We start from the raw sequence: 19120 nt of genomic DNA, 5'->3' as shown, positions 1-19120 counted from the left end.
CCTGCAGCCAGAGGGAGCGGGGGTTCTGAGTTGGCAGCCCCCATTCCAGAAGCATCCACGGGCAGTTCCCCGAAGGGCTGACACCGGCTGCGCCTCAGCAGCCAGACAACCTCCCTCCCTCTGGTCGGGCACTGCAAGCCACACAGCCACTTGTGTCCCCTGTGTCCCTGGAGGCCGCAGCGCGTTTTGGGTTTTGGCGCGGACGGGCCCCTCTCGGCTTCCGTAGTCCATTTGCCCCCAGAGCCTGCCAGACCCCTCCCCAGGGACGGGCCCTGCTGAGTTCCCGAGCGCCTCCTGGGTTCTTGCAACCACCCATGGGCCGGGATGAGGTGCCACCTTGTGCGTAGAAGCCCTGCACACAGGCAAGAAGCCCCCCAGGCCCGCGGGCGCGCCTGACCTTGGAGCCCCCTGGCTGGCTGCAGCCACAGGGAACGGGGGTTCTGAGTTGGCAGCCCCCATTCCCGAAGCATCCACGGGCAGTTCCCCGAAGGGCTGACACCGGCTGCGCCTCAGCAGCCAGACAACCTCCCTCCCTCTGGTCGGGCACTGCAAGCCACACAGCCACTTGTGTCCCCTGTGTCCCTGGAGGCCGCAGCGCGTTTTGGGTTTTGGCGCGGACGGGCCCCTCTCGGCTTCCGTAGTCCATTTGCCCCCGGAGCCTGCCAGACCCCTGGCCCCAGGGGCGGGCCCTGCTGAGTCCCCGAGCGCCTCCTGGGTTCCTGCCACCAGCCTTGGGCCGGGATGAGGTGCCACCTTGTGCGTAGAAGCCCTGCACACAGGCAAGAAGCCCCCAAGGCCTACGGGCGCGCCCGACCTTGGAGCCCCCTGGCTGGCTGCAGCCACAGGGAACGGGGGTTCTGAGTTGGCAGCCCCCATTCCCGAAGCATCCATGGGCAGTTACCCGAAGGGCTGACACCGGCTGCGCCTCAGCAGCCAGACAACCTCCCTCCCTCTGGTCGGGCACTGCAAGCCACACAGCCACTTGTGTCCCCTGTGTCCCTGGAGGCCGCAGCGCGTTTTGGGTTTTGGCGCGGACGGGCCCCTCTCGGCTTCCGTAGTCCATTTGCCCCGGAGCCTGCCAGACCCCTGGCCCCAGGGGCGGGCCCTGCTGAGTCCCCGAGCGCCTCCTGGGTTCCTGCCACCACCCTTGGGCCGGGATGAGGTGCCACCTTGTGCGTAGAAGCCCTGCACACAGGCAAGAAGCCCCCCAGGCCCGCGGGCGCGCCCGACCCTGGAGCCCCCTGGCTGGCTGCAGCCACAGGGAACGGGGGTTCTGAGTTGGCAGCCCCCATTCCCGAAGCATCCACGGGCAGTTCCCCGAAGGGCTGACACCGGCTGCGCCTCAGCAGCCAGACAACCTCCGTCCCTCTGGTCGGGCACTGCAAGCCACACAGCCACTTGTGTCCCCTGTGTCCCTGGAGGCCGCAGCGCGTTTTGGGTTTTGGCGCGGACGGGCCCCTCTCGGCTTCCGTAGTCCATTTGCCCCGGAGCCTGCCAGACCCCTGGCCCCAGGGGCGGGCCCTGCTGAGTCCCCGAGCGCCTCCTGGGTTCCTGCCACCAACCTTGGGCCGGGATGTGGTGCCACTTGTGCGTAGAAGCCCTGCACACAGCAAGAAGCCCCCCAGACCCGCGGGCGCTCCCGATCCTGGAGCCCCCTGGCTTGCTGCAGCCACAGGGAACGGGGGTTCTGAGTTGGCAGCCCCCATTCCCGAAGCATCCACGGGCAGTTCCCCGAAGGGCTGACACCGGCTGCGCCTCAGCAGCCAGACAACCTCCCTCCCTCTGGTCGGGCACTGCAAGCCACACAGCCACTTGTGTCCCCTGTGTCCCTGGAGGCCGCAGCGCGTTTTGGGTTTTGGCGCGGACGGACCCCTCTCGGCTTCCGTAGTCCATTTGCCCCCGGAGCCTGCCAGACCCCTGGTCCCAGGGGCGGGCCCTGCTGAGTCCCCGAGCGCCTCCTGAGTTCCTGCCACCACCCTTGGGCTGGGATGAGGTGCCACCTTGTGCGTAGAAGCCCTGCACACAGGCAAGAAGCCCCCCAGGCCCACCCGACCCTGGAGCCCCCTGGCTGGCTGCAGCCACAGGGAACGGGGGTTCTGAGTTGGCAGCCCCCATTCCTGAAGCATCCACGGGCAGTTCCCCGAAGGGCTGACACCGGCTGCGCCTCAGCAGCCAGACAACCTCCCTCCCTCTGGTCGGGCACTGCAAGCCACACAGCCACTTGTGTCCCCTGTGTCCCTGGAGGCCGCAGCGCGTTTTGGGTTTTGGCGCGGACGGGCCCCTCTCGGCTTCCGTAGTCCATTTGCCCCCGGAGCCTGCCAGACCACTGGCCCAAGGGGCGGGCCCTGCTGAGTCCCCGAGCGCCTCCTGGGTTCCTGCCACCACCCTTGGGCCGGGATGAGGTGCCACCTTGTGCGTAGAAGCCCTGCACACAGGCAAGAAGCCCCCCAGGCCCGCGGGCGCGCCCGACCCTGGAGCCCCCTGGCTGGCTGCAGCCACAGGGAACGGGGGTTCTGAGTTGGCAGCCCCCATTCCCGAAGCATCCACGGGCAGTTCCCCTAAGGGCTGACACCGGCTGCGCCTCAGCAGCCAGACAACCTCCCTCCCTCTGGTCGGGCACTGCAAGCCACACAGCCACTTGTGTCCCCTGTGTCCCTGGAGGCCGCAGCGCGTTTTGGGTTTTGGCGCGGACGGGCCCCTCTCGGCTTCCGTAGTCCATTTGCCCCGGAGCCTGCCAGACCCCTGGCCCCAGGGGCGGGCCTACTGAGTCCCCGAGCGCCTCCTGGGTTCCTGCCACCACCCTTGGGCCGGGATGAGGTGCCACTTGTGCATAGAAGCCCTGCACACAGGCAAGAAGCCCCCCAGGCCCGCGGGCGCGCCCGACCCTGGAGCCCCCTGGCTGGCTGCAGCCACAGGGAACGGGGGTTCTGAGTTGGCAGCCCCCATTCCCGAAGCATCCACGGGCAGTTCCCGAAGGGCTGACACCGGCTGCGCCTCAGCAGCCAGACAACCTCCCTCCCTCTGGTCGGGCACTGCAAGCCACACAGCCACTTGTGTCCCCTGTGTCCCTGGAGGCCGCAGCGCGTTTTGGGTTTTGGCGCGGACGGGCCCCTCTCGGCTTCCGTAGTCCATTTGCCCCGGAGCCTGCCAGAACCCTGGCCCCAGGGGCAGGCCCTGCTGAGTCCCCGAGCGCCTCCTGGGTTCCTGCCACCACCCTTGGGCCGGGATGAGGTGCCACTTGTGCGTAGAAGCCCTGCACACAGCAAGAAGCCCCCCAGACCCGCGGGCGCTCCCGATCCTGGAGCCCCCTGGCTGGCTGCAGCCACAGGGAACGGGGGTTCTGAGTTGGCAGCCCCATTCCCGAAGCATCCACGGGCAGTTCCCCGAAGGGCTGACACCGGCTGCGCCTCAGCAGCCAGACAACCTCCCTCCCTCTGGTCGGGCACTGCAAGCCACACAGCCACTTGTGTCCCCTGTGTCCCTGGAGGCCGCAGCGCATTTTGGGTTTTGGCGCGGACGGGCCCCTCTCGGCTTCCGTAGTCCATTTGCCCCAGAGCCTGCCAGAACCCTGGCCCCAGGGGCGGGCCCTGCTGAGTCCCCGAGAGCCTCCTGGGTTCCTGCCACCACCCTTGGGCCGGGATGAGGTGCCACCTTGTGCGTAGAAGCCCTGCACACAGGCAAGGAGCCCCCCAGGCCCGCCCGACCCTGGAGCCCCCTGGCTGGCTGCAGCCACAGGGAACGTGGGTTCTGAGTTGGCAGCCCCCATTCCCGAAGCATCCACGGGCAGTTCCCTGAAGGGCTGACACCGGCTGCGCCTCAGCAGCCAGACAACCTCCCTCCCTCTGGTCGGGCACTGCAAGCCACACAGCCACTTGTGTCCCCTGTGTCCCTGGAGGCCGCAGCGCGTTTTGGGTTTTGGCGCGGACGGGCCCCTCTCGGCTTCCGTAGTCCATTTGCCCCGGAGCCTGCCAGACCCCTGGCCCCAGGGGCGGGCCCTGCTGAGTCCCCGAGCACCTCCTGGGTTCCTGCCACCACCCTTGGGCCGGGATGAGGTGCCACTTGTGCGTAGAAGCCCTGCACACAGCAAGAAGCCCCCCAGACCCGCGGGCGCTCCCGATCCTGGAGCCCCCTGGCTGGCTGCAGCCACAGGGAACGGGGGTTCTGAGTTGGCAGCCCCCATTCCCGAAGCATCCACGGGCAGTTCCCCGAAGGGCAGACACTGGCTGCGCCTCAGCAGCCAGACAACCTCCCTCCCTCTGGTCGGGCACTGCAAGCCACACAGCCACTTGTGTCCCCTGTGTCCCTGGAGGCCGCAGCGCGTTTTGGGTTTTGGCGCGGACGGGCCCCTCTCGGCTTCCGTAGTCCATTTGCCCCGGAGCCTGCCAGACCCCTGGCCCCAGGGGCGGGCCCTGCTGAGTCCCCGAGAGCCTCCTGGGTTCCTGCCACCACCCTTGGGCCGGGATGAGGTGCCACTTGTGCGTAGAAGCCCTGCACACAGCAAGAAGCCCCCCAGACCCGCGGGCGCTCCCGATCCTGGAGCCCCCTGGCTGGCTGCAGCCACAGGGAACGGGGGTTCTGAGTTGGCAGCCCCCATTCCCGAAGCATCCACGGGCAGTTCCCCGAAGGGCTGACACCGGCTGCGCCTCAGCAGCCAGACAACCTCCCTCCCTCTGGTCGGGCACTGCAAGCCACACAGCCACTCGTGTCCCCTGTGTCCCTGGAGGCCGCAGCGCGTTTTGGGTTTTGGCGCGGACGGGCCCCTCTCGGCTTCCGTAGTCCATTTGCCCCCAGAGCCTGCCAGACCCCTCCCCAGGGGAGGGCCCTGCTGAGTTCCCGAGCGCCTCCTGGGTTCCTGCCACCACCCTTGGGCCGGGATGAGGTGCCACCTTGTGCGTAGAAGCCCTGCACACAGGCAAGAAGCCCCCCAGGCCCGCCAGACCCTGGAGCCCCCTGGCTGCCTGCAGCCAGAGGGAGCGGGGGTTCTGAGTTGGCAGCCCCCATTCCAGAAGCATCCACGGGCAGTTCCCCGAAGGGCTGACACCGGCTGCGCCTCAGCAGCCAGACAACCTCCCTCCCTCTGGTCGGGCACTGCAAGCCACACAGCCACTTGTGTCCCCTGTGTCCCTGGAGGCCGCAGCGCGTTTTGGGTTTTGGCGCGGACGGGCCCCTCTCGGCTTCCGTAGTCCATTTGCCCCCGGAGCCTGCCAGACCCCTGGCCCCAGGGGCGGGCCCTGCTGAGTCCCCGAGCGCCTCCTGGGTTCCTGCCACCACCCTTGGGCCGGGATGAGGTGCCACCTTGTGCGTAGAAGCCCTGCACACAGCAAGAAGCCCCCCAGACCCACGGGCGCTCCCGATCCTGGAGCCCCCTGGCTGGCTGCAGCCACAGGGAACGGGGGTTCTGAGTTGGCAGCCCCCATTCCCGAAGTATCCACGGGCAGTTCCCCAAGGGCTGACACCGGCTGCGCCTCAGCAGCCAGACAACCTCCCTCCCTCTGGTCGGGCACTGCAAGCCACACAGCCACTTGTGTCCCCTGTGTCCCTGGAGGCCGCAGCGCGTTTTGGGTTTTGGCGCGGACGGGCCCCTCTCGGCTTCCGTAGTCCATTTGCCCCGGAGCCTGCCAGAACCCTGGCCCCAGGGGCGGGCCCTGCTGAGTCCCCGAGCGCCTCCTGGGTTCCTGCCACCACCCTTGGTCCGGAATGAGGTGCCACTTGTGCGTAGAAGCCCTGCACACAGCAAGAAGCCCCACAGACCCGCGGACGCTCCCGATCCTGGAGCCCCCTGGCTGGCTGCAGCCACAGGGAACGGGGGTTCTGAGTTGGCAGCCCCATTCCCGAAGCATCCACGGGCAGTTCCCCGAAGGGCTGACACCGGCTGCGCCTCAGCAGCCAGACAACCTCCCTCCCTCTGGTCGGGCACTGCAAGCCACACAGCCACTTGTGTCCCCTGTGTCCCTGGAGGCCGCAGCGCATTTTGGGTTTTGGCGCGGACGGGCCCCTCTCGGCTTCCGTAGTCCATTTGCCCCGGAGCCTGCCAGAACCCTGGCCCCAGGGGCGGGCCCTGCTGAGTCCCCGAGAGCCTCCTGGGTTCCTGCCACCACCCTTGGGCCGGGATGAGGTGCCACCTTGTGCGTAGAAGCCCTGCACACAGGCAAGGAGCCCCCCAGGCCCGCCCGACCCTGGAGCCCCCTGGCTGGCTGCAGCCACAGGGAACGTGGGTTCTGAGTTGGCAGCCCCCATTCCCGAAGCATCCACGGGCAGTTCCCTGAAGGGCTGACACCGGCTGCGCCTCAGCAGCCAGACAACCTCCCTCCCTCTGGTCGGGCACTGCAAGCCACACAGCCACTTGTGTCCCCTGTGTCCCTGGAGGCCGCAGCGCGTTTTGGGTTTTGGCGCGGACGGGCCCCTCTCGGCTTCCGTAGTCCATTTGCCCCGGAGCCTGCCAGACCCCTGGCCCCAGGGGCGGGCCCTGCTGAGTCCCCGAGCGCCTCCTGGGTTCCTGCCACCACCCTTGGGCCGGGATGAGGTGCCACTTGTGCGTAGAAGCCCTGCACACAGCAAGAAGCCCCCCAGACCCGCGGGCGCTCCCGATCCTGGAGCCCCCTGGCTGGCTGCAGCCACAGGGAACGGGGGTTCTGAGTTGGCAGCCCCCATTCCCGAAGCATCCACGGGCAGTTCCCCGAAGGGCAGACACTGGCTGCGCCTCAGCAGCCAGACAACCTCCCTCCCTCTGGTCGGGCACTGCAAGCCACACAGCCACTTGTGTCCCCTGTGTCCCTGGAGGCCGCAGCGCGTTTTGGGTTTTGGCGCGGACGGGCCCCTCTCGGCTTCCGTAGTCCATTTGCACCGGAGCCTGCCAGACCCCTGGCCCCAGGGGCGGGCCCTGCTGAGTCCCCGAGAGCCTCCTGGGTTCCTGCCACCACCCTTGGGCCGGGATGAGGTGCCACATTGTGCGTAGAAGCCCTGCACACAGCAAGAAGCCCCCCAGACCCGCGGGCGCTCCCGATCCTCGAGCCCCCTGGCTGGCTCTAGCCACAGGGAACGGGGGTTCTGAGTTGGCAGCCCCCATTCCCGAAGCATCCAAGGGCAGTTCCCCGAAGGGCTGACACCGGCTGCGCCTCAGCAGCCAGACAACCTCCCTCCCTCTGGTCGGGCACTGCAAGCCACACAGCCACTTGTGTCCCCTGTGTCCCTGGAGGCCGCAGCACGTTTTGGGTTTTGGCGCAGACGGGCCCCTCTCGGCTTCCGTAGTCCATTTGCCCCGGAGACTGCCAGACCCCTGGCCCCAGGGGCGGGCCCTGCTGAGTCCCCGAGAGCCTCCTGGGTTCCTGCCACCACCCTTGGGCCGGGATGAGGTGCCACCTTGTGAGTAGAAGCACTGCACACAGGCAAGAAGTCCCCCAGGCCCGCGGGCGCGCCCGAACCTGGAGCCCCCTGGCTGGCTGCAGCCACAGGGAACGGGGGTTCTGAGTTGGCAGCCCCCATTCCCGAAGCATCCACGGGCAGTTCCCCGAAGGGCTGACACCGGCTGCGCCTCAGCAGACAGACAACCTCCCTCCCTCTGCTCGGGCACTGCAAGCCACACAGCCACTCGTGTCCCCTGTGTCCCTGGAGGCCGCAGCGCGTTTTGGGTTTTGGCGCGGACGGGCCCCTCTCGGCTTCCGTAGTCCATTTGCCCCCAGAGCCTGCCAGACCCCTCCCCAGGGGAGGGCCCTGCTGAGTTCCCGAGCGCCTCCTGGGTTCCTGCCACCACCCTTGTGCCGGGATGAGGTGCCACCTTGTGCGTAGAAGCCCTGCACACAGGCAAGAAGCCCCCAAGGCCCGCGGGCGGGCCCGACACTGGAGCCCCCTGGCTGGCTACAGCCACAGGGAGCGGGGGTTCTGAGTTGGCAGCCCCCATTCCAGAAGCATCCACGGGCAGTTCCCCGAAGGGCTGACACCGGCTGCGCCTCAGCAGCCAGACAACCTCCGTCCCTCTGGTCGGGCACTGCAAGCCACACAGCCACTTGTGTCCCCTGTGTCTCTGGAGGCCGCAGCGCATTTTGGGTTTTGGCGCGGACGGGCCCCTCTCGGCTTCCGTAGTCCATTTGCCCCGGAGCCTGCCAGACCCCTGGCCCCAGGGGCGGGCCCTGCTGAGTCCCCGAGCGCCTCCTGGGTTCCTGCCACCACCCTTGGTCCGGGATGAGGTGCCACCTTGTGCGTAGAAGCCCTGCACACAGGCAAGAAGCCCCCCAGGCCCGCGGGCGCGCCCGACCCTGGAGCCCCCTGGCTGGCTGCAGCCACAGGGAACGGGGGTTCTGAGTTGGCAGCCCCCATTCCCGAAGCATCCACGGGCAGTTCCCCGAAGGGCTGACACCGGCTGCGCCTCAGCAGCCAGACAACCTCCCTCCCTCTGGTCGGGCACTGCAAGCCACACAGCCACTCGTGTCCCCTGTGTCCCTGGAGGCCGCAGCGCGTTTTGGGTTTTGGCGCGGACGGGCCCCTCTCGGCTTCCGTAGTCCATTTGCCCCCAGAGCCTGCCAGACCCCTGGCCCCAGGGGCGGGCCCTGCTGAGTTCCCGAGCGCCTCCTGGGTTCCTGCCACCACCCTTGGGCGGGGATGAGGTGCCACCTTGTGCGTAGAAGCCCTGCACACAGGCAAGAAGCCCCCCAGGCCCGCCAGACCCTGGAGCCCCCTGGCTGCCTGCAGCCACAGGGAGCGGGGGTTCTGAGTTGGCAGCCCCCATTCCAGAAGCATCCACGGGCAGTTCCCCGAAGGGCTGACACCGGCTGCGCCTCAGCAGCCAGACAACCTCCCTCCCTCTGGTCGGGCACTGCAAGCCACACAGCCACTTGTGTCCCCTGTGTCCCTGGAGGCCGCAGCGCGTTTTGGGTTTTGGCGCGGACGGGCCCCTCTCGGCTTCCGTAGTCCATTTGCCCCGGAGCCTGCCAGACCCCTGGCCCCAGGGGCGGGCCTACTGAGTCCCCGAGCGCCTCCTGGGTTCCTGCCACCACCCTTGGGCCGGGATGAGGTGCCACCTTGTGCGTAGAAGCCCTGCACACAGGCAAGAAGCCCCCCAGGCCCGCGGGCGCGCCCGACCCTGGAGCCCCCTGGCTGGCTGCAGCTACAGGGAACGGGGTTTCTGAGTTGGCAGCCCCCATTCCCGAAGCATCCACGGGCAGTTCCCCGAAGGGCTGACACCGGCTGCGCCTCAGCAGCCAGACAACCTCCCTCCCTCTGGTCGGGCACTGCAAGCCACACAGCCACTTGTGTCCCCTGTGTCCCTGGAGGCCGCAGCGCGTTTTGGGTTTTGGCGCGGACGGGCCCCTCTCGGCTTCCGTAGTCCATTTGCCCCGGAGCCTGCCAGACCCCTGGCCCCAGGGGCGGGCCCTGCTGAGTCCCCGAGCGCCTCCTGGGTTCCTGCCACCACCCTTGGGCCGGGATGAGGTGCCACTTGTGCGTAGAAGCCCTGCACACAGCAAGAAGCCCCCCAGACCCGCGGGCGCGCCCGATCCTGGAGCCCCCTGGCTGGCTGCAGCCACAGGGAACGGGGGTTCTGAGTTGGCAGCCCCCATTCCCGAAGCATCCACGGGCAGTTCCCCGAAGGGCTGACACCGGCTGCGCCTCAGCAGCCAGACAACCTCCCTCCCTCTGGTCAGGCACTGCAAGCCACACAGCCACTTGTGTCCCCTGTGTCCCTGGAGGCCGCAGCGCGTTTTGGGTTTTGGCGCGGACGGGCCCCTCTCGGCTTCCGTAGTCCATTTGCCCCGGAGCCTGCCAGACCCCTGGCCCCAGGGGCGGGTCCTGCTGAGTCCCCGAGCGCCTCCTGGGTTCCTGCCACCACCCTTGGGCCGGGATGAGGTGCCACTTGTGCGTAGAAGCCCTGCACACAGCAAGAAGCCCCCCAGACCCGCGGGCGCTCCCGATCCTGGAGCCCCCTGGCTGGCTGCAGCCACAGGGAACGGGGGTTCTGAGTTGGCAGCCCCCATTCCCGAAGTATCCACGGGCAGTTCCCCGAAGGGCTGACACCGGCTGCGCCTCAGCAGCCAGACAACCTCCCTCCCTCTGGTCGGGCACTGCAAGCCACACAGCCACTTGTGTCCCCTGTGTCCCTGGAGGCCGCAGCGCGTTTTGGGTTTTGGCGCGGACGGGCCCCTCTCGGCTTCCGTAGTCCATTTGCCCCCGGAGCCTGCCAGACCCCTGGCCCCAGGGGCGGGCCCTGCTGAGTCCCCGAGAGCCTCCTGGGTTCCTGCCACCACCCTTGGGCCGGGATGAGGTGCCACCTTGTGCGTAGAAGCCCTGCACACAGGCAAGAAGCCCCCCAGGCCCGCCAGACCCTGGAGCCCCCTGGCTGGCTGCAGCCACAGGGAACGGGGGTTCTGAGTTGGCAGCCCCCATTCCCGAAGCATCCACGGGCAGTTCCCCGAAGGGCTGACACCGGCTGCGCCTCAGCAGCCAGACAACCTCCCTCCCTCTGGTCGGGCACTGCAAGCCACACAGCCACTTGTTTCCCTGTGTCCCTGGAGGCCGCAGCGCGTTTTGGGTTTTGGCGCGGACGGGCCCCTGTCGGCTTCCGTAGTCCATTTTCCCCCGGAGCCTGCCAGACCCCTGGCCCCAGGGGCGGGCCCTGCTGAGTCCCCGAGCACCTCCTGGGTTCCTGCCACCACCCTTGGGCCGGGATGAGGTGCCACCTTGTGCGTAGAAGCCCTGTACACAGGCAAGAAGCCCCCCAGGCCCGCGGGCGCGCCCGACCCTGGAGCCCCCTGGCTGGCTGCAGCCACAGGGAACGGGGGTTCTGAGTTGGCAGCCCCCATTCCCGAAGCATCCACGGGCAGTTCCCCGAAGGGCTGACACCGGCTGCGCCTCAGCAGCCAGACAACCTCCCTCCCTCTGGTCGGGCACTGCAAGCCACACAGCCACTTGTGTCCCCTGTGTCCCTGGAGGCCGCAGCGCGTTTTGGGTTTTGGCGCGGACGGGCCCCTCTCGGCTTCCGTAGTCCATTTGCCCCGGAGCCTGCCAGACCCCTGGCCCCAGGGGCGGGCCCTGCTGAGTCCCCGAGCGCCTCCTGGGTTCCTGCCACCACCCTTGGGCCGGGATGAGGTGCCACTTGTGCGTAGAAGCCCTGCACACAGCAAGAAGCCCCCCAGACCCGCGGGCGCTCCCGATCCTGGAGCCCCCTGGCTGGCTGCAGCCACAGGGAACGGGGGTTCTGAGTTGGCAGCCCCCATTCCCGAAGTATCCACGGGCAGTTCCCCGAAGGGCTGACACCGGCTGCGCCTCAGTAGCCAGACAACCTCCCTCCCTCTGGTCGGGCACTGCAAGCCACACAGCCACTTGTGTCCCCTGTGTCCCTGGAGGCCGCAGCGCGTTTTGGGTTTTGGCGCGGACGGGCCCCTCTCGGCTTCCGTAGTCCATTTACCCCGGAGCCTGCCAGACCCCTGGCCCCAGGGGCGGGTCCTGCTGAGTCCACGAGCGCCTCCTGGGTTCCTGCCACCACCCTTGGGCCGGGATGAGGTGCCACTTGTGCGTAGAAGCCCTGCACACAGCAAGAAGCCCCCCAGACCCGCGGGCCCTCCCGATCCTGGAGCACCCTGGCTGGCTGCAGCCACAGGGAACGGGGGTTCTGAGTTGGCAGCCCCCATTCCCGAAGTATCCACGGGCAGTTCCCCGAAGGGCTGACACCGGCTGCGCCTCAGCAGCCAGACAACCTCCCTCCCTCTGGTCGGGCACTGCAAGCCACACAGCCACTTGTGTCCCCTGTGTCCCTGGAGGCCGCAGCGCGTTTTGGGTTTTGGCACGGACGGGCCCCTCTCGGCTTCCGTAGTCCATTTGCCCCCGGAGCCTGCCAGACCCCTGGCCCCAGGGGCGGGCCCTGCTGAGTCCCCGAGAGCCTCCTGGGTTCCTGCCACCACCCTTGGGCCGGGATGAGGTGCCACCTTGTGCGTAGAAGCCCTGCACACAGGCAAGAAGCCCCCCAGGCCCGCCAGACCCTGGAGCCCCCTGGCTGGCTGCAGCCACAGGGAACGGGGGTTCTGAGTTGGCAGCCCCCATTCCCGAAGCATCCACGGGCAGTTCCCCGAAGGGCTGACACCGGCTGCGCCTCAGCAGCCAGACAACCTCCCTCCCTCTGGTCGGGCACTGCAAGCCACACAGCCACTTGTGTCCCCTGTGTCCCTGGAGGCCGCAGCGCGTTTTGGGTTTTGGCGCGGACGGGCCCCTCTCGGCTTCCGTAGTCCATTTGCCCCCGGAGCCTGCCAGACCCCTGGCCCCAGGGGCGGGCCCTGCTGAGTCCCCGAGCACCTCCTGGGTTCCTGCCACCACCCTTGGGCCGGGATGAGGTGCCACCTTGTGCGTAGAAGCCCTGCACACAGGCAAGAAGCCCCCCAGGCCCGCGGGCGCGCCCGACCCTGGAGCCCCCTGGCTGGCTGCAGCCACAGGGAACGGGGGTTCTGAGTTGGCAGCCCCCATTCCCGAAGCATCCACGGGCAGTTCCCCGAAGGGCTGACACCGGCTGCGCCTCAGCAGCCAGACAACCTCCCTCCCTCTGGTCGGGCACTGCAAGCCACACAGCCACTTGTGTCCCCTGTGTCCCTGGAGGCCGCAGCGCGTTTTGGGTTTTGGCGCGGACGGGCCCCTCTAGGCTTCCATAGTCCATTTGCCGCGGAGCCTGCCAGACCCCTGGCCCCAGGGCGGGCCCTGCTGAGTCCCCGAGCGCCTCCTGGGTTCCTGCCACCACCCTTGGGCCGGGATGAGGTGCCACCTTGTGCGTAGAAGCCCTGCACACAGGCAAGAAGCCCCCCAGGCCCGCCAGAACCTGGAGCCCCCTGGCTGGCTGCAGCCACAGGGAACGGGGGTTCTGAGTTGGCAGCCCCCATTCCCGAAGCATCCACGGGCAGTTCCCCGAAGGGCTGACACCGGCTGCGCCTCAGCAGCCAGACAACCTCCCTCCCTCTGGTCGGGCACTGCAAGCCACACAGCCACTTGTGTCCCCTGTGTCCCTGGAGGCCGCAGCGCGTTTTGGGTTTTGGCGCGGACGGGCCCCTCTCGGTTTCCGTAGTCCATTTGCCCCCGGAGCCTGCCAGACCCCTGGCCCCAGGGGCGGGCCCTGCTGAGTCCCCGAGCACCTCCTGGGTTCCTGCCACCACCCTTGGGCCGGGATGAGGTGCCACCTTGTGCGTAGAAGCCCTGCACACAGGCAAGAAGCCCCCCAGGCCCGCGGGCGCGCCCGACCCTGGAGCCCCCTGGCTGGCTGCAGCCACAGGGAACGGGGGTTCTGAGTTGGCAGCCCCCATTCCCGAAGCATCCACGGGCAGTTCCCCGAAGGGCTGACACCGGCTGCGCCTCAGCAGTCAGACAACCTCCCTCCCTCTGGTCGGGCACTGCAAGCCACACAGCCACTTGTGTCCCCTGTGTCCCTGGAGGCCGCAGCGCGTTTTGGGTTTTGGCGCGGACGGGCCCCTCTCGGCTTCCGTAGTCCATTTGCCCCGGAGCCTGCCAGACCCCTGGCCCCAGGGGCGGGCCCTGCTGAGTCCCCGAGCGCCTCCTGGGTTCCTGCCACCACCCTTGGGCCGGGATGAGGTGCCACCTTGTGCGTAGAAGCCCTGCACACAGGAAGAAGCCACCCAGACCCGCGGGCGCTCCCGATCCTGGAGCCCCCTGGCTGGCTGCAGCCACAGGGAACGGGGGTTCTGAGTTGGCAGCCCCCATTCCCGAAGTATCCACGGGCAGTTCCCCGAAGGGCTGACACCGGCTGCGCCTCAGCAGCCAGACAACCTCCCTCCCTCTGGTCGGGCACTGCAAGCCACACAGCCACTTGTGTCCCCTGTGTCCCTGGAGGCCGCAGCGCGTTTTGGGTTTTGGCGCGGACGGGCCCCTCTCGGCTTCCGTAGTCCATTTGCCCCGGAGCCTGCCAGACCCCTGGCCCCAGGGGCGGGTCCTGCTGAGTCCCCGAGCGCCTCCTGGGTTCCTGCCACCACCCTTGGGCCGGGATGAGGTGCCACTTGTGCGTAGAAGCCCTGCACACAGCAAGAAGCCCCCCAGACCCGCGGGCGCTCCCGATCCTGGAGCCCCCTGGCTGGCTGCAGCCACAGGGAACGGGGGTTCTGAGTTGGCAGCCCCCATTCCCGAAGTATCCACGGGCAGTTCCCCGAAGGGCTGACACCGGCTGCGCCTCAGCAGCCAGACAACCTCCCTCCCTCTGGTCGGGCACTGCAAGCCACACAGCCACTTGTGTCCCCTGTGTCCCTGGAGGCCGCAGCGCGTTTTGGGTTTTGGCGCGGACGGGCCCCTCTAGGCTTCCATAGTCCATTTGCCGCGGAGCCTGCCAGACCCCTGGCCCCAGGGCGGGCCCTGCTGAGTCCCCGAGCGCCTCCTGGGTTCCTGCCACCACCCTTGGGCCGGGATGAGGTGCCACCTTGTGCGTAGAAGCCCTGCACACAGGCAAGAAGCCCCCCAGGCCCGCCAGAACCTGGAGCCCCCTGGCTGGCTGCAGCCACAGGGAACGGGGGTTCTGAGTTGGCAGCCCCCATTCCCGAAGCATCCACGGGCAGTTCCCCGAAGGGCTGACACCGGCTGCGCCTCAGCAGCCAGACAACCTCCCTCCCTCTGGTCGGGCACTGCAAGCCACACAGCCACTTGTGTCCCCTGTGTCCCTGGAGGCCGCAGCGCGTTTTGGGTTTTGGCGCGGACGGGCCCCTCTCGGTTTCCGTAGTCCATTTGCCCCCGGAGCCTGCCAGACCCCTGGCCCCAGGGGCGGGCCCTGCTGAGTCCCCGAGCACCTCCTGGGTTCCTGCCACCACCCTTGGGCCGGGATGAGGTGCCACCTTGTGCGTAGAAGCCCTGCACACAGGCAAGAAGCCCCCCAGGCCCGCGGGCGCGCCCGACCCTGGAGCCCCCTGGCTGGCTGCAGCCACAGGGAACGGGGGTTCTGAGTTGGCAGCCCCCATTCCCGAAGCATCCACGGGCAGTTCCCCGAAGGGCTGACACCGGCTGCGCCTCAGCAGCCAGACAACCTCCCTCCCTCTGGTCGGGCACTGCAAGCCACACAGCCACTTGTGTCCCCTGTGTCCCTGGAGGCCGCAGCGCGTTTTGGGTTTTGGCGCGGACGGGCCCCTCTCGGCTTCCGTAGTCCATTTGCCCCCGGAGCCTGCCAGACCCCTGGCCCCAGGGGCGGGCCCTGCTGAGTCCCCGAGCACCTCCTGGGTTCCTGCCACCACCCTTGGGCCGGGATGAGGTGCCACCTTGTGCGTAGAAGCCCTGCACACAGGCAAGAAGCCCCCCAGGCCCACGGGCGCGCCCGACCTTGGAGCCCCCTGGCTGGCTGCAGCCACAGGGAACGGGGGTTCTGAGTTGGCAGCCCCCATTCCCGAAGCATCCATGGGCAGTTCCCCGATGGGCTGACACCGGCTGCGCCTCAGCAGCCAGACAACCTCCCTCCCTCTGGTCGGGCACTGCAAGCCACACAGCCACTTGTGTCCCCTGTGTCCCTGGAGGCCGCAGCGCGTTTTGGGTTTTGGCGCGGACGGGCCCCTCTCGGCTTCCGTAGTCCATTTGCCCCGGAGCCTGCCAGACCCCTGGCCCCAGGGGCGGGTCCTGCTGAGTCCCCGAGCGCCTCCTGGGTTCCTGCCACCACCCTTGGGCCGGGATGAGGTGCCACCTTGTGCGTAGAAGCCCTGCACACAGGCAAGAAGCCCCCCAGGCCCGCGGGCGCGCCCGACCCTGGAGCCCCCTGGCTGGCTGCAGCCACAGGGAACGGGGGTTCTGAGTTGGCAGCCCCCATTCCCGAAGCATCCACGGGCAGTTCCCCGAAGGGCTGACACCGGCTGCGCCTCAGCAGCCAGACAACCTCCCTCCCTCTGGTCGGGCACTGCAAGCCACACAGCCACTTGTGTCCCCTGTGTCCCTGGAGGCCGCAGCGCGTTTTGGGTTTTGGCGCGGACGGGCCCCTCTCGGCTTCCGTAGTCCATTTGCCCCGGAGCCTGCCAGACCCCTGGCCCCAGGGGCGGGCCCTGCTGAGTCCCCGAGTGCCTCCTGGGTTCCTGCCACCACCCTTGGGCCGGGATGAGGTGCCACTTGTGCGTAGAAGCCCTGCACACAGCAAGAAGCCCCCCAGACCCGCGGGCGCTCCCGATCCTGGAGCCCCCTGGCTGGCTGCAGCCACAGGGAACGGGGGTTCTGAGTTGGCAGCCCCCATTCCCGAAGTATCCATGGGCAGTTCCCCGAAGGGCTGACACCGGCTGCGCCTCAGCAGCCAGACAACCTCCCTCCCTCTGGTCGGGCACTGCAAGCCACACAGCCACTTGTGTCCCCTGTGTCCCTGGAGGCCGCAGCGCGTTTTGGGTTTTGGCGCGGACGGGCCCCTCTCGGCTTCCGTAGTCCATTTGCCCCGGAGCCTGCCAGACCCCTGGCCCCAGGGGCGGGTCCTGCTGAGTCCCCGAGCGCCTCCTGGGTTCCTGCCACCACCCTTGGGCCGGGATGAGGTGCCACTTGTGCGTAGAAGCCCTGCACACAGCAAGAAGCCCCCCAGACCCGCGGGCGCTCCCGATCCTGGAGCCCCCTGGCTGGCTGCAGCCACAGGGAATGGGGGTTCTGAGTTGGCAGCCCCCATTCCCGAAGCATCCACGGGCAGTTCCCCGAAGGGCTGACACCGGCTGCGCCTCAGCAGCCAACCTCCCTCCCTCTGGTCGGGCACTGCAAGCCACACAGCCACTTGTGTCCCCTGTGTCCCTGGAGGCCGCAGCGCGTTTTGGGTTTTGGCGCGGACGGGCCCCTCTCGGCTTCCGTAGTCCATTTGCCCCGGAGCCTGCCAGACCCCTGGCCCCAGGGGCGGGTCCTGCTGAGTCCCCGAGCGCCTCCTGGGTTCCTGCCACCACCCTTGGGCCGGGATGAGGTGCCACTTGTGCGTAGAAGCCCTGCACACAGCAAGAAGCCCCCCAGACCCGCGGGCGCTCCCGATCCTGGAGCCCCCTGGCTGGCTGCAGCCACAGGGAACGGGGGTTCTGAGTTGGCAGCCCCCATTCCCGAAGTATCCACGGGCAGTTCCCCGAAGGGCTGACACCGGCTGCGCCTCAGCAGCCAGACAACCTCCCTCCCTCTGGTCGGGCACTGCAAGCCACACAGCCACTTGTGTCCCCTGTGTCCCTGGAGGCCGCAGCGCGTTTTGGGTTTTGGCGCGGACGGGCCCCTCTCGGCTTCCGTAGTCCATTTGCCCCCGGAGCCTGCCAGACCCCTGGCCCCAGGGGCGGGCCCTGCTGAGTCCCCGAGAGCCTCCTGGGTTCCTGCCACCACCCTTGGGCCGGGATGAGGTGCCACCTTGTGCGTAGAAGCCCTGCACACAGGCAAGAAGCCCCCCAGGCCCGCCAGACCCTGGAGCCCCCTGGCTGGCTGCAGCCACAGGGAACGGGGGTTCTGAGTTGGCAGCCCCCATTCCCGAAGCATCCACGGGCAGTTCCCCGAAGGGCTGACACCGGCTGCGCCTCAGCAGCCAGACAACCTCCCTCCCTCTGGTCGGGCACTGCAAGCCACACAGCCACTTGTTTCCCTGTGTCCCTGGAGGCCGCAGCGCGTTTTGGGTTTTGGCGCGGACGGGCCCCTCTCGGCTTCCGTAGTCCATTTTCCCCCGGAGCCTGCCAGACCCCTGGCCCCAGGGGCGGGCCCTGCTGAGTCCCCGAGCACCTCCTGGGTTCCTGCCACCACCCTTGGGCCGGGATGAGGTGCCACCTTGTGCGTAGAAGCCCTGTACACAGGCAAGAAGCCCCCCAGGCCCGCGGGCGCGCCCGACCCTGGAGCCCCCTGGCTGGCTGCAGCCACAGGGAACGGGGGTTCTGAGTTGGCAGCCCCCATTCCCGAAGCATCCACGGGCAGTTCCCCGAAGGGCTGACACCGGCTGCGCCTCAGCAGCCAGACAACCTCCCTCCCTCTGGTCGGGCACTGCAAGCCACACAGCCACTTGTGTCCCCTGTGTCCCTGGAGGCCGCAGCGCGTTTTGGGTTTTGGCGCGGACGGGCCCCTCTCGGCTTCCGTAGTCCATTTGCCCCGGAGCCTGCCAGACCCCTGGCCCCAGGGGCGGGCCCTGCTGAGTCCCCGAGCGCCTCCTGGGTTCCTGCCACCACCCTTGGGCCGGGATGAGGTGCCACTTGTGCGTAGAAGCCCTGCACACAGCAAGAAGCCCCCCAGACCCGCGGGCGCTCCCGATCCTGGAGCCCCCTGGCTGGCTGCAGCCACAGGGAACGGGGGTTCTGAGTTGGCAGCCCCCATTCCCGAAGTATCCACGGGCAGTTCCCCGAAGGGCTGACACCGGCTGTGCCTCAGTAGCCAGACAACCTCCCTCCCTCTGGTCGGGCACTGCAAGCCACACAGCCACTTGTGTCCCCTGTGTCCCTGGAGGCCGCAGCGCGTTTTGGGTTTTGGCGCGGACGGGCCCCTCTCGGCTTCCGTAGTCCATTTACCCCGGAGCCTGCCAGACCCCTGGCCCCAGGGGCGGGTCCTGCTGAGTCCACGAGCGCCTCCTGGGTTCCTGCCACCACCCTTGGGCCGGGATGAGGTGCCACTTGTGCGTAGAAGCCCTGCACACAGCAAGAAGCCCCCCAGACCCGCGGGCGCTCCCGATCCTGGAGCACCCTGGCTGGCTGCAGCCACAGGGAACGGGGGTTCTGAGTTGGCAGCCCCCATTCCCGAAGTATCCACGGGCAGTTCCCCGAAGGGCTGACACCGGCTGCGCCTCAGCAGCCAGACAACCTCCCTCCCTCTGGTCGGGCACTGCAAGCCACACAGCCACTTGTGTCCCCTGTGTCCCTGGAGGCCGCAGCGCGTTTTGGGTTTTGGCACGGACGGGCCCCTCTCGGCTTCCGTAGTCCATTTGCCCCCGGAGCCTGCCAGACCCCTGGCCCCAGGGGCGGGCCCTGCTGAGTCCCCGAGAGCCTCCTGGGTTCCTGCCACCACCCTTGGGCCGGGATGAGGTGCCACCTTGTGCGTAGAAGCCCTGCACACAGGCAAGAAGCCCCCCAGGCCCGCCAGACCCTGGAGCCCCCTGGCTGGCTGCAGCCACAGGGAACGGGGGTTCTGAGTTGGCAGCCCCCATTCCCGAAGCATCCACGGGCAGTTCCCCGAAGGGCTGACACCGGCTGCGCCTCAGCAGCCAGACAAC

Source organism: Lepus europaeus, unplaced genomic scaffold (genome assembly GCF_033115175.1).
Source record: "Lepus europaeus isolate LE1 unplaced genomic scaffold, mLepTim1.pri SCAFFOLD_39, whole genome shotgun sequence".
NCBI lineage: Eukaryota > Metazoa > Chordata > Mammalia > Lagomorpha > Leporidae > Lepus > Lepus europaeus.
The sequence above is the reverse complement of the archived record's forward strand: the minus strand, read 5'-3'. Positions refer to the sequence as shown.